We start from the raw sequence: 16,268 nt of genomic DNA, 5'->3' as shown, positions 1-16,268 counted from the left end.
TTCCTGCCAGAATCAAAATCTTGTACCTAAATGAAATGAGAACCTTTGATAACCTAGAAGAAGCCTCAACATTTATTGAAAACAATAATATTATACCTAGTCCTGAAGATATGAATTGGTCATCACCTTCCCTGAAGAGATCTATTGATAAGAATTCCTGGACTGATGTCAAAAAGAAAAAGCAGAAAACTGAATCCAAAATAACTGTTCCCTCTAAATCTTTCAAAGTATCTTCTGCAGCCTAAAGTAATTGTGAAATATATATGTTCTAAATTCCAAACTTGTCCAAGGTAAATTACTTCATTTAACTAGATCTTGATGCATATTAAATATTTGAACTCAATATGCTAATTAGACGATGAAAGATGTACATGACTATTTATTAAAGGGGTATATAATTGAGAATTAGTCACCATAGTATCTGCACATCAAATGAAACAGATGTATTACAGACAAGTGACTATTATTTCACATATTGTAGGCCATGTAATACAGTTGCAAATTATGTGCTTAGTTCTGCATAACTGAATCACATGCACTAAGTACACCCCCCCTACACCCCCCCTTTTTTATTTCTTTCTTTCTCCTCCACTATCCTTCTTAGTGTGTATATATATATATATATATATATATATATATATATATATATATATATATGCCTCTGTAAATATTATCTTAGATAGACTTTATATATATATATATATATATATATATATATATATATATATATATATATATATATATGTATGCCTCTGTAAATATTATCTTAGATAGACTCCTGGTTCTTACACATGACAGATTGTTAATTCATGGATATGGACTAGGATGTATTAGTAATTGCTGTGTCTGCATTATCAAGTTTTTTTTTATGGCTCAGACATATGATGTATTCAGCACTTTAAACATCATTAATATCAATATCAGTAAATTATTACTGATTGTAATTTGTTTGTTGAAACCATCATAAACTGAAATTAGATAGCTACTAGTAGCCATTCTTTAGAAAGTGTTTGCTATCCAGCTTAATAAACTACTGTTGGCAAACTGAGAAATATAATAAGAATTGTGTAGTAACAGTAATATCCATGAAATAGCTGTCTAATATTATCAATAATTGGTCACATATGGCTACCATGCAAATGCAGTTTAAATATGTACACTTTTTATACAGTCATTTATCCCCAGTTATATTTGGGTTTACTTATAAATACTCTTTCTGTTAATCTAATGATTAATGAAATTTATAATCACATAATATCATCATATCATTAAAATAGTCTTAGGAGTATGAGAAAAGGGAGAGGGAAGGAAAGGGAGAGACAGGGGAAAAGGAGAAAAAAAAACTTGTGTTGAAAGCAATCTTTCTATTACTGTTACAGACATATTTAATCTCTTACCATTAAATATGCAGAAGAATTACCAGCACAATATTATATGTAAACAACTTCACACCTTCCCACTGGGAAAACAGATATTGTTTGCAGTTAATATGTAAAGTAAGAGGGACCACTAGATGCTTTACTAACTTGTTATGGAATCAAATTAAAGGAGATACATCTCTATCAGTATTCCACATCATGTGACTAATGGTCATTATTTAATTACTTATACTTCAAATAATTATATCACTAGGTATGTAAGTTAGGGATGACATCATAACTACAATATTGTTAGTGAGTAATTCAGGAATTGAGAATTTCCATAGACACGCTTTCCTTATTGAATCTTAAATTATTAAAGTTTAATCTATTCTTTCTGTTATAACAGAGACACACAGCTGGTTAGAATCTTATATATTAATATTGTAATTAATAGAAAACAAACAACAGTTATTATAAACAATAACCGCATTAGAGAATTCAAAGTCTAGTAAGCGGTATAGTAAATATCACATGACATCTTATTTATAATTAGTCTTCTTTAATAATTAGCTTTCGTATGGCGCTCGGAAGAGTTAAAAAAGTATGGAAGGAAGATTAGTCTAACAGATTTTTTTTATCTGTTGGACTAGCAATGCTTTTCATTCCATGCTTAGTATGAAGCAAAATCTACACGAGTTCAAATGTAGTTAATATGCTATTATTTGAAATTTTTCCAGTTTTAATAAACCTGACTCAAGCTTTTTTCTATCAATATTCATGAAAGTAACATTGTTGACTAAGATAATTGGGAAGTTGCAACATAATATAGCACTAATATTAGAGGAAGAGGTCATACATCAAGAGAATATAGCAAAACAAATTTGTTTTTTAAAGTAATTCGATATGGACCTTTATTTATTTATTTTTATTTTACATTTGTTGATCGGGATAGCCCAACTGGATACATGTCCATTTTCAGTGGAGGCCTGGGGAGAAAAGCTCCAGAGGAAGTTACACAAGCAAAATTAACAGTACAAATTAAACACAATTTACAGACTCTGTTGAGGAGTATAAGTTATACAATCATACAAACTTCTAATCTGGCTCAACAATTACAACACAGTTGAGTTCAAGTTACAAAATAGTACTGGTACACTAGTAAGACTAAATATTTAGTCAGGCTTGGAGCAGGACATAGCCATTGAGACTTGAAATACTGCTTGAGAGTTTTCTTAAATTGAGATAGGGTAGTATCTAGGGTAATGTTAGCAGGTAGTGAGTTTCAAGTTTTGCCAAGAGAGTTGGCGAACAGGGATTCTCCAGCTGAATTGCTGGATTTGATCATTTGTACTACCAGTCTATTAGATGAGCAAAGTGGTCTGAGGTTGGAGTGGGGATAGGTGATGTTTTTCAAAGCAGGTGTATTTTCAGGTTGGTTAAGTACTTTGTGAGACACAATAAGTTGGTTATACTGAATCTGCTTGGGTAGCTCTAGCCAACCAAGATTTTTTAGGTTTATGCAGTGATGTGTTCTGTAGGGCAGGCCAGTGGCAGATCTAGCTATGTTAATATAGCAGCTAGAGAGTCTGTTAAGTTCATTCAGTTTTATTTAAGTTGGCAAGTAAAGGGGAAGCATAGAAGAGGGTAGAGAGTAGATGGGAGCGGGCAATGGCAGTTCTAGCAGGTGGGTTTAGGAATGGTTTTATCCTATATAGTGAGCCTAGTTTTTTATTAATGGTTTTGATAGTTTTGTTAACGTGCACATCAAATTTGAAATTGTTGTCTACAATAACTCCAAGGAGTTTCTTGTGAGCATCTGAGGAGATTATGGTACCATTATTAGACTTAATGGAGAAAGATAATGTCGGGGATCTTTGGGTGGGGAAGAAAAGTAGGAGCTTTGTTTTGTTGGGATTTAGAATCAAGCAGCGGTTGGCAAGCCAATTTTCAACTAAGTTAACTAAGGTTGGGAGGATGGCCTAATGGGTAAGGTGTTTGCCTTACAAACACAAAGTGCAGGGTTTGAGTCTCACAAGGGATAATTGGCTAGACTTACAATGGCTCGCAAGGGCAGTTAGCCTAGTACTAACCTATGAACCTATGAACCTACTCTGAGTAATTGTCTGCAGCTCTGTGTGGGAGGTGCCAGTGCAGATCAATGTGGAGTCATCTGCATATTGAATGCAGTTAGCATTTGGGATAACAGTGTGGAGGTCATTAATAAAAATGGAAAACAGTAGTGGTCCAAGAATAGACCCCTGGGGGACATCTAGGATGTTGGGTAGGAGATTGGATAGTTTGTTCTGCCATAGGATGGCTTGTCTATTGTGCAGATAGGATTGAAACCATTGAAGAGAGTGATTGCCTAGAGACATTGTTGTTAGGGTGTGGATGAGTAGATGGTGGTTAACCATATCAAAAGCTTTAGAGAGATCCAAAAAAAAAAGGACTGAGGATAATTTGTTGTTGTTCCTGTTATAGTTTATAGCATTGGAGAAAGTGAGGAGGGCTGTGGTGGTACTATGGTGTGATCTGAAGCCATGCTGAGATTTACCCAGTTGGTTGTTTTGTATCAGGAAGTACAGAAGTTGGCATCTTTAAATACTAATGGCTCAAATAATCCAAATAGGAGATCCAATTTGTTAAGATATCTAAAAATAAATAAAGCTCAAGTAGTCTTTCTACAAGAAACCCATTTTAAAATGAGTGATACATTTTTTTGGAACCCTAATGAGTATACAACTTTATCTCAATCTTTGTATAAATCAAAGACCAGAGGATAACAATTCTATGGAAGAAAGCTCTCAAAGCCCTGAAATTGCATACAAATATGAGGATAAAGGTGGACTTATAGCCCTTGTAATATTGAAATTTAACAACAGAATGTGGACAGTAGTAAACCTTTGTTGGATTACCGGTATTGGGGTGGGGATGGCCAAGAAGCACTTAGACCTTATTACAGATATTTCTAAAGGTAATATAATAATTGGTGGTGACTTTAATTGTATTACTGATAAAACTGAAACCACAAATAAGAAGTCTCCACATTTATCGTCTATTGCAAAACTCTTAAAAAATGGACTGAGTCATTCAAATTAAGAGATACTTATAATATTATAGGAAACTCATTGCTATTTTCACATCAAGTTTACAGATATGGCACCCAAGCTAGAATAGATAAAATCTATTGCTCTCAAGATCTTTACTCAAAAATTTTTAACTTTCTCAATAATTCCATGTCCATTCTCAGATCATAACTCTGTAGTTCTGGAAATTCAAATGGATTGTAGACCGTTAACTATCACTTCCAGGATTCCTTCATATATTACAAAAATAAAAGAGTTCAAGCCATGGGTAATCTCCGAACTTCAAATTTTTCTAGACATTAATTATTTGTATTGTAATAATTTTACTATTTCTCCAAGTATCTCAACAAGCATGTTATTTGCTTGAATGGCATGTTTAATACAGATTTTTAAAAGGGAAGGAAGACCTATTAAGGCTCACATCTATGATTTTGCAATATGTACACTTCAGTTCTGTAATCTAATGTCAGCCATGCTTTTGAATATAACCGTAAACACAACTTTGCATTATGGCATTATGCAGAAATCTATTAAGCAGTTCTAAGTCATAACTAAAATTCAAGGCCCAGACACTAAAACGATAATGAAACAACATCAACAGCTGTTCATGTAAAGACAGTGTGGCCACTATTTGGTAGACAGTAGAACAATCATACATAAGAAACAGTAATCCAAGGGAACATAGAAGGCCAAGTAATCCGTTTGTGCCTATTATTACATTCACTTCTACATTTAACAATAAAAAATAAAATTTATAATTAAATGGTTCTGACTAACAGTCTTTGTCCTGCTGACTGACAGAGAGGAGAGCAGAAGTATGGCTTATATGAAGTACAGCATTTAAAATCTATGAAGGGTAAAACAAGTACCCCAAGAAGGAAATTATTTAAGTGCCTATCAATTGAGTTGCTGAAGTCCAAAGAAGAATGTTTGCTGCTTAAATATCGAAGATCACCATATGACACATATAAGCAATGTATCTGTTGCTCTTAAGCTTTCCTTTTTACTGTTTTTATGATATTGTCAAACTGTGTGCACAGTGTGAGGGTGTATGTATGTGTGTGTCTGTGTGTCCGTGTGTGCATGACCTCATGTTTGAGCATCCCATGACACACTGACATACTTTTCAGGAACAACCCTTGCCTTATTGCTTACCAGGATAGGCTCTAACTCTCCCATTGCAGTCAAATGACAAAGCAGGTACTGAAAAATGAAAGAACATGTAACTAAATACTGGGAGTAAAACTGCGAAGTAAGACGTTTCTGTCATTGTGATGTCTCATCAATTATAATACTCCATTCTACCTGTTATTTGCCTTTTCCATTTCACACAGATTTGCATTTCTCAGTTCAAACATTCAACACCAAGTTCTTCCCTTTTCTCTCTTTGACTAGTGTGTCCCATTTTCATAGCATGGCACATTCTCTTTGCTGCAGAGCTGATGCATGATTTTATGCAAAATTTGCACCAGGCTTTATACCACAGGTCTTTTCACCCGTGGTCTGAATGAACTGGCCTTGATCTAAGTATACCCAATTCCCTCATCTCAGGTAAGGTTAATGCAGTTCAGCATAACCTTGCTAACTTGAGTCAACTGTCTACAGTAAGAAGCATTCCCTATGCTAGCAGGATTGCTTTTGTCTACAAAATGGATTTACTGTCTACAGTCACTGAACTTAACTAAAAATCATGACTGCATTCCATGGGACATTCTGCCAGCCCTTTTGAGTCTTTGGGTCCTAGCAGCTTTGCACCACATTCGAGCATACTTAATGGAATGAAAAGCTATCCTCAAGTTTTCAGTCAACATATTTAGCCCATCATTTCATCTGGGTCCACAAGACAGTTTCAGCAAAAGGGGGTCACTGATATATCTAGCAATGTTTCACAGTTTATGCGTTGTGCCAGTTATCTTGAAATATTCTGTATTTGGTGACATGCTGTACAAAGAACACAGAAGAAAAGACATTGATATAGTACTTCAAAATACTTAAAATGCTTTTTCTGCTTGGTTTGATAAAACTATGGAACCTAAACGGGTCTCTTCTGCTTTACTATTGTAAGAGAAGTTTGGGCACATTAGCATCTAGTAGGAATGCACCCACCTATAAATTAACCCAAAGAGTTTTTATTTGAGATGTGAGATCAACAATCAGACACTCCTTTGCCTGTAATCAACCATTAATTCACGTATGGTATTTCCGCTTCAATCAAATACTACTTTATAAGTTCACTGAAATTTAGGCATTCTCTTAAGATCAGAAGTGCTGATGCCAATGATTAATTATTTTTTGGTTGTACCTATTTCAGCAGTTTAGGTTGTGTGCCACATTTACTTTTCCCAGTCCATCTTAAATGCAGGCATAAATCCAGCTTTACCAGTTTTGAATGGGGACATTAAGATGGCTATAATCTTATCTTGCTGTTCACATGTACTGCATTGTACTGCTTTGGCACAATTTGCTACCCTGGAGTAAGAAGTACATAACTCTGGAAATACTTGCAAGTCATAACATAAAAAGATGCCTTGCAAATATTACTCATTACTTGTTGTGTTTAAACTCTGTAGCTTAGTTGACAGATGAAAAACTCATCAAAAAGTGCACTTTTATGAACTGCATCTCTAGTACTAGTGGTAGGAATTCAGTGACTGACTGTGGGGCTGTTGTTACATGCAGGAGGATGGCTGTTTTAATTTTGCTAGTTTTCATTTTTTTTTTTTTAAACTTTGCTCTTCAGTTTGCCTTATCACAGTAAGAATGTTTACGTTATTTGAAATTCTTTTAAAATATGTGTAAAGTAAACAGTGATTTTTGAAAGATTAATGTAGTTACTGGAAAGGGTGTGACACTGAACTATGTAAAATTGTCAAATGAATAGTACTAGGAAAAAGAAAAATATATAAAATATAAAATGGAAGTACAACTACGCAGTCGGTGTACCCATTTTAATTCTCGCTTAAAAAAGCTCATTGTGAGGGGTAGAGACTTTCCTGTCAGGTCTGTGTAGCATATAATTTAACATCACCGCTCTCATGTGTTGGAGTGACCTTTACCCATTACTTTAAAAATTCTGATAATGGCCTTTATGAACTAATAAAGGTATTTAGCAGGACAGATTACAGTGGTAGTAGTACATGTTATAAGCACTTCAGTGGTATAAACTGGAACAAATTTTGCCAGTTATGAGTTTCCTTTCATGAGATAAATCTTTTTAATCAATAGCGTTGCCTTTTACTGCATGCTCAACAACACCTGCATTATAAGGGTAATCTTATTAATAAATAGCCTACTGCATTTTATTATGTATGCATATTATGCAAGTAAACAGCCAGAAAAGGTACAAGGTAAACAGATGAGATAGCTGACATGAAACTAATAAAAAAATCTTAAAAGCAGAAAAAAGCAGAAAAAATCTAAAAGGGCCATGAACTTTTTTTCTAAATATCTGTGCAGTATGTTTCAATGAACAATAAGGCTCGTTTGAGTTTGTATTCAAAACTCTCAGTGGGTGTGGCCTAAAGCTTTTAAAAAATAAAGTTACTGTATTGCAATTCAAACAAATGTTTAATATGTCTAGAACCATAAGTGTTACTAGAAAACTGTAAATGGCAAACTACTTAGTTCAAAGTAAGCTCTATGGCAGCTGCATTTATTTGATTCTAGGTCTTAAACTGGATATTATAAGCCACAACAACTGGAATAAATATGAATTATGTAATTATGTGTTAACAGCTTATTATATTTCAGAAACCATTCAAGCAAATAACATACTGCCAGTACCAGTTTCTTCACAGAGATGTGAGGTTTTGTATTAGGCTAAACAGTTCTGTCTGTGACATTTGCTTGTTGAGATACTTGGAGAAATAGTAAAATTATTACAATACAAATAAATAGTATACAAATAATATGCAATATTTCTTTATCTGCAGTTGGCAGAGGTCAAATATCAATACAGTTGCATTTGCCATTCTAGGATGAAACATTCTGAAACCTTGCATGCAGCATGTTTTTGGCATTATTAATACAAATATGAGCAAACAATATTTGATACCTAGAGGTGTCAGTAGGCCTTAAACACTTGTCCTATATGGACAGACTCAAAAAACTTCTCTGTTTCATGTCACCTACTTAGAGGCGATCTCTGCTTGACTTACAAAGCCATGTCTGACCCAGCTCTGTTATAAATGCTACATCTAGTGAAATCACAATCCATCCACACCACACACTCCAGAGACCTCAGTCTCATTACTACAATCAACAGAACATGCTGGAGGGACAGATTCATAACCCAGAGACTGCCCATGTTCTGGAATAGACTGCCAATACATGTCAAGCAGAGCACCTCATTGGCCCTCTTCAAGAGAAATCTTGATGAGTGGATGGGAAATAGAAAATTCACCCCGGGGATCACTCCAGTGGCTCTACTCAAAAGAGGCACTAGGAACAAAGGTTGGGTGGCACGATGTCAGGGTAATCCTATGGGCTAGGCTTGTAAAGGCTCCAGGGCCATTAGCCTAGTACAGACCTATGAACCTATGAATGTAACTGCAAGAATGCCTGGACATATTACTCTTTTGAAATGAGTTAAACAAGGCTAGAAATGACAATATAAGCACAAACTCCTAAACCTTGCAGGTTGAAATACTAAAAGCTTGACAGTACTTATCCATATTTGCGACCTGTGTAATGTACCATGAGTAACAGTGTAACTTAGAAGTTAAGATCACTGTCCTATAGTTCTAGGCTCTGGATGTCATTCCTAACCTCTGGCCACTTTCAATCCAGACTTTGTAAGTTACTCCTGTCAGTGCATGAATTTTCTCCATGTACTTTGATTTTCTCCTACTGTACTCCAGGTACTTTGGTTTCCTCCCACCTCCCAAAAGCATAATGGTTGTTTTGCTACTCTAAATTGTCCATACATATATATATGTATAAATATATATATATATATATATATATATATATATATATATATATATATATCTATATATATATATATATATATATATATACACACACACACACACACACACACACACACACACACACACACACACATGCCATATGCCTTTGGTCTTGTGGCTAAAAAATGGTTAAAACAGACTTTTACTTACCTTATCAACAAATGAATAAACAACATGAAAATCTGCTCTGAAGCATCACTGTGAAAGCAGTGGTCATGAACTAGTATACTGAAGGTGAATCTAATTCTGCTAAAATCTTTCTTTAAACCAATTTAAGCACATAGAAGCAGAAATGAGACAACAAGCATGAATGGAGAATGACGTCACATAGTCATTCCAATGATAATTCCTTATGACAGTGGATGACAGTCAGAGAAAAAGAGAAAGTGAGGAGCAGCCCAGTAGAAAGACAGAGTTGCAAAAGCAGGTGTTGGAGTCAAGTACATGCCTTCCTCCTTTTCACTTCTGTTGCTGTTTGTCCATGTGTTTGTTAGTGGGTATTTCTCAAATATGTCTTGATGTTATCTGGCAGAGACAGACACCTTGCAAAACTGAAACTGCATATGTAGCTGAGGGATAGTACTAAACTGGTCTTCAATGAGCAATTGATGAGAAGATGTCCTAATTGTATGGCTGATGTCTCACACACACACACATCTCCACATTAGTGGGAGCTGACAAGGGAAGTCTTGAGGAGTTGACTGATTCAGGTTAGGCACTGGCCATGAAAAGTTGTGAGGAAGGAAGCCATATGTGTATGTACTATGTGTGCTTTAATGTCATGAGTGTGATATTAGGTCACTGTCACTGGTTATCAGGAACATGCTCCATGTCACCACATGTGATACTGAATATGACTTTTGGCAGAAAAAGCACCATTCTGACTGAGTTTATAAGCAAAACAATCTTGCTGACTTTAACTGTTAATGGCCAAGTATTATATAGATCCACTTTCCAAGATGGCTGCACATTGATCAACTATTTAATTTCAGCCCTCCCAGTGTGAAAAAAGAAACTGATAGATAAATCCCAGTAATTCTGTCTGTTTTAGTAAAATTCAGCTACTGGCTAGTAAGTACACTGCTTGGATTCCAGCCATCAAAAAAAAAAAGAAACTTAGAAAACCTGAAATAAAATTAATTAGAAAAGGTGAAGAGAAAAAGCACTGACTGGAAAGAATCATGCATCTGATTAGCAAAAAGCAGGCCATGTTCCAGCTTTGATATAAGTGAAGGCATCCAGTAATCTAGAGGAAAAAATAAGTCAAATGTGTTCAGAGCTGATTGAAATAAATGAAACATTGAAGAATTATATCAACTCAAGTAACAAAAGGCTGAAAATTGAACAAGCTTTAAACAGATATTCAAATGAACTGATACAACTACAAAAAACAGAGCTCAAAATGAAGGAAAAGCTGTCTGAGTATAAGACTGCACAAGAAGAGCTATTTCAAAAAAATGGTACAGTTAGAACACAAGAGTACACAGAGAAAATGAGATGTTCTGCTGTACCAGAGAACCTGGTAGGAACAAACTGTATTAATTTTATGAAAGTACAAATAAGTAATTGGACTGGTATTCCACAGCAGGATATGTTAATTGAAAGAGCACATAGTGTGCATGCTCCAAACCTGGCTATGAGAAAGCAAACAAGACCTGTATTAGTAAAGATGCAAGCATACTAGCAGAAATAATTGATCCTGACAAAACTGTTTCAAAGGAGCAAAATATTAAAATCTAGAGACAGTAGAGTGTTTGTGGAAAATAATTATTTACTGTACACCTGGCAGAGAAGTAAATTTATCCCAGTAATCAGGGAATGTTGATAGGCAGGTGTGAGATTCAAGCTGCTGTATTCAGCTGTCTTTAGAATATTTTTTCCTGGAGGATCAAAATCATTTTGATGCAGAATAGGCTAATGAGGAAATTATTTATTTTATTTTTATTTAATTACATTTGTTGACCAGGAGAGTCCAACTGGACACAGGTCCATTTTCAGTGGAGGCCCGGGGAGAAAAGCTCCACATTAAGTATTATTAATATAAAAGTCTGTCCAACAAAAAGTGAATCATCAAAGAGAACGGGACTCTGCTTCTCATTTTTCAGATAATAAAGCTCATAGAAAGACTTTGCCAGTGAAATATTTTTCAATTTTCAAAGGAAAATGTTTCAGTGACAGAAAATGCATAAGCATTGACTAGAAGAATCAGGATTATCTTGGACTTGAACCAGAGTCTGGGATTGGGAGATGGAGATAAAGAGAAAAAAGACCACAACACTGAAATTAGTGAATAAATGTGAGAGAAAAGAGGGTGAGAAAGACTGGATTTTTTGTTGACTTTGTTAAACTTGTTGGGGGACTGACAGGCATGTGTCTTACTAAATTTCATTGATGTTTGGAAGGACACTAAGTGGGCGAAAAAAAGGAGAAAGTAAAGTAACTGTAAGTACAACAATTTTTGTTCTTAACAGTATTTGTATAAATCATTTTGTAACATAAATTGTATGTTATATAGTAAAGCATTTTCACGTTGTGTGTAATGAAGATACCAAAGTAAATATGTACTTTTTTTTTACTTTTAGGAAATGTAAACATTACAATGTAAAAAGAGAAGACAGACTGGACTAAAGCATGTTTGAGTTAATGGACTGTAATTGTGGGAATTTGGGGTGGGGTGTAAAGGTGTGATGAATATAATATAATATAATATAATATAATATAATATAATATAATATAATATATATATATATATATATATATATATATATATATATATATATATATAGATATATATAGAGTTGAAATGTATTCTAAAATGAAACGCCAAAACAGGTACCAAATAAACTCCAAATCAACATCCATGGCACCCTAGAAACCAAAATGAAACCACCAATAGGTCCAAGCAGTAAAAGTTTATTAAGAAATTTCTTCTGCTTATACAGCGAAAGCATGTAAAACACTGTTCATTTGGGTAAAATTGCTTTGGACTGCTTAAACGGAGCGAGCATTTTTAATTTCCATCAAACTCCAGAGCTCTTAAGGGGTGGAGAGACAGCCAACAATATAAATCGAAGTGGGGGTTCTACTATACCACCAGAGCAATAAAAAAGGACTTTTTCTGAAGTTACAGAAAGGAACAGAGTGGACATTAAAGACTGGTTAAAGATAATTAGAGGATATATACAAAATGAAGAGATTTACTAGCCTGTCAGTCCACATCTGAGGAAGTAGGAGATGAAAACATATTTCTATTTTAAGTGTGTTTATGTGATGTCATTCTTAATAAACTTTTACTGCTTGGACCTATTGGTGTTTGCGTTTTGGTATCCAGGGTGCAGTGGATGTTGAGTTGAAATGTATTCTCTTACTTTTGCAAAGATAAATGTCTAGATTAATGCCATTGGCCTGATCTAATAACACTTTTTTTGTTTAAGCAAGTTTTTTAATGAGAGACCACACTGTTATGAACAGTTTTCCTTTAGCAAATACATATTCAGTGTCAGTAGAGAAGTACATTCTGCTCTTATGCTTCCATGGAAACAGCTTCATAAAAATAAAGTTTGAAATTATTGGAAGTGAATAAGAGATAACAGCATTTATGCTGACTAAATAATGTATTTACTAATTTTGTTTTATTTAAAGATAGCCAGTGTACTTTTTTAAGGCTAAAATTTTATGTTTAATGTTTTCTGGAAGCATATAAGCTGTTTTTCACATCTGGGAGGAGAACAGAGATACGGAAATAACAGATAGCAAATAGTGTAAGTAGGAGCACAAACTGTAACTTGTACTTTAGCATGGATAACCTTAATTTTAGGTCAGTCAATGCCAGTGTGTGTAGTTGTTGATTTGGGACAATTGTTCCTATCAGGAGGGTTATAATTCATTATTTAAAGCTGTACACAGTTTTGCATGTTTGTTTTAAGTTAACAGATTATGCAGGTGTTCAGGGGTGTTGGTTTATGGTTTGAGCTAAAAGGTAAGAGTGTTGAACTATATTAAGAAATACAGAGTACAAATAACAATGTGACAGGAGTCTTATTTGGAAAGAAGTAAGCATGTGAGTTTGATAACGAAATTATTTCAGGATGGGTATTCAGGGGCATTTCAGGGACAAAAAAAGGGGAGTACTTAGATTAATTACTACAGGAGTTCCAATAGTGATAGATGAGGAAAAAAAGATAGTAGTGGTAAATTTGTGGTATTAAAGGAATACTGGCAAGGGAGCAGTATTATGCTGACATGTATTTATATTTCACCTAAAATTGCTATCATGGAACTTAAGAAAATTTTAGGAGAAATAATCAGCTTTCAGCAGAGACTATTACATATGGGTGAGGACTGAAGCTTGATTTGCAATGGTGAGTATGTATCTGGGGGATCTAAAAGGTTAAATATAACAAAATGGACTAGATTACTGAAGAAATGTATAAAACATATCTGAAATGAAATATATGAATTTAATAGTAGGGACTTGGAAATAATTTACATATTATTCCCCAAGGTATAATAACTGGGTTAGACTATACATAAATTATATTTCACAGGAACATGTACATTTAATTGAAAGCTTCAACACATGCCCAATAACTATTTCAGATCATATACCAATAACAACTAAAATACAAATACAGGGTAATGAAGTACAAATTAAATACTGGTGTCTCTCCACCTAATTGTTAAAAAGAGAGGAATTTAAGGAATGGGCAGTGGAAATTATTTGAGAGTTATTAGGAAATATAGACATTTCTTCAGAATTTATAGCTAGTGAGTGGAATAAAATAAAAGTGGAATTTAAAAATAGGGTAAAAATAAAACAAAAAGAGACATTTTTAAGAAGTAACAAGAATTATTTAGAGGGACTGACAAATTTAAAGTACTTCAGAATAAGAGGGATCTCACAGAACAAATGAGACACAACTGCAGAGTGTTAAACAGGTAATACGGTAATATCTGGATAATATGCATGAGTTTAGAAAGACTTCTGTTAAGCAGCTGTTTTTTTTTTTATAATAACACTGATCGTGCCATGTTTTCCCTGGTATTTACAGTGCAGTAGCAAGAAAACAATTAGGCACATCTCCCTGATATCAAACAGTAGTAGAAATTCTTTAGAATCCTAGTGTTATGTTTTTGTAAAGAAGGAGGTTGAGATTCCAGATATGATGTAATCAGTTAAAGTTAGTCATGGGAAATGTGCTGCACAGGAAAAGGAAATGAGAGAATGCAAGGGAGCTAGCTGGCGGTGGGGGTTCAGCAGTAGTGATGTACCAGACTGGTCTAGTTCACTTTGATACCTAACATTTTCCATGTAGGACAGCATTTATTGTCTGTCTTTTCATTTTCTAAATTCTGAAAACTTTGTATTAGTGACCACTTTTTAAATTTCATTCCCTTGTTAACTGAAATGTGTTTTGGAAGTGCAGCCTTGTAGGTTATCTTTAGGCACTGCTCTTGCAGGATTCTTCTCAGCAGCCATATGTTTAATGCCCCTATCAGTAAGAAGCCAGTGGTTCTGGCTAAGATGATGATTTAGCTTCCTTGTTCTTCAGTTTAAAAAATGAACTGTTTCAATGGGTATGCTCATTATTTTCAAGTGAAGTGCTGAACAGCTAATTGCAGACTATTTCTTTTATCAAACCTGCCCTCTGCTCACCATAAAGTGTCCTGTTTTGGCAGTCATCTTGGTAATCTACTCCATCTGCCCTCACACTTGTATATTAGTGATTGCAGGTGCTCAGTCTCCTAGCACCTGTCCTCCCTTTTGAGAGTATGGAAACAACTGCAGAGAGTCATTTTGGTAGTAAAGACAACCATGCCCTGTATAGAAGAAATCAAATATTTTTTAATTACTTTACATTGTCTTCTATTGTTTATTTTCTAGCTTGTCAGGTCAATGACAAATACAGACAGACAACTTATTGTGGAACTACCAACAGCCCCATTGTCATCCTTTCCCAAAAGATATGTTCCCAGTTAACTCTTTCTTCCCCATTACACCTACAACATTTTATCTACTGGAAGAAAAACATATTTAAAGTCTGCTTAGGATATAAAAATACATATGCAAACACTTTCAAGAAAAGATCCTATACTTTCTGAAATTTGTTGCATACTTGGGAGCCATACATATGCTCTCCTATTGTTGTCTTGTAAATTGTTTTTCTGTCTCTCTTCCCAAGATTGTCTAACCTCCTCTTATTGATTCTAATAGATATCATTCAATATTTTATATGCGTTATTAATTATTTTTTAAAGCAGCTTCTGTTTTAGATTTAACTAAAATATTTACCAGGACAGTTTTTTGCTTGATATTTCCATATCTTTTTCTCTTTAGGGAAGGCAATCTCTAGCCAGCAGTCCAAATGTCTTTTTGTCCCCATCCCACTGTATTACCTTTCCTTCTCTAATTATTTGATCCCAATAGCTTGGGTGTTTTGCCATTTTTTTCCAGTAAATTTCTTTGCTGTACCCCTACTTGCAGTCATCCCTACTGGCAAAATATTCTTTCTTCTTTCTCATGTTGACTTCTTAGAATACTCTCTGCTACTTTATGAATATAATATTCAGTATAATAGTCTGTATGGTTCTTGGTATTCTCCTTAAGGATCTGCATCCAAAATTCTGCTCTCCCTCTTTATTTCTTGACCTTCCCTCTACTTCATCATCATTCCTTTCCATTTTGAATGATAACCTTCTGTTAGTGTTATGTACATGAGCCTTAACTGTGTAGCTCTGAAATATCCCATCAAATCAGATAATCTTAAACCAATGTATTATATTGGAAGGATCAACATCCCCCACTTAAATCTTGTCCTCTTCCTATCCCAGATAAAATCCTTCTTTATTAA

The sequence above is a fragment of the Protopterus annectens genome, chromosome 3.part1, assembly GCF_019279795.1.
Source record: "Protopterus annectens isolate FY-2018-M chromosome 3.part1, PAN1.0, whole genome shotgun sequence".
NCBI classification, from domain to species: Eukaryota; Metazoa; Chordata; order Ceratodontiformes; family Protopteridae; genus Protopterus; species Protopterus annectens.
The sequence above is the reverse complement of the archived record's forward strand: the minus strand, read 5'-3'. Positions refer to the sequence as shown.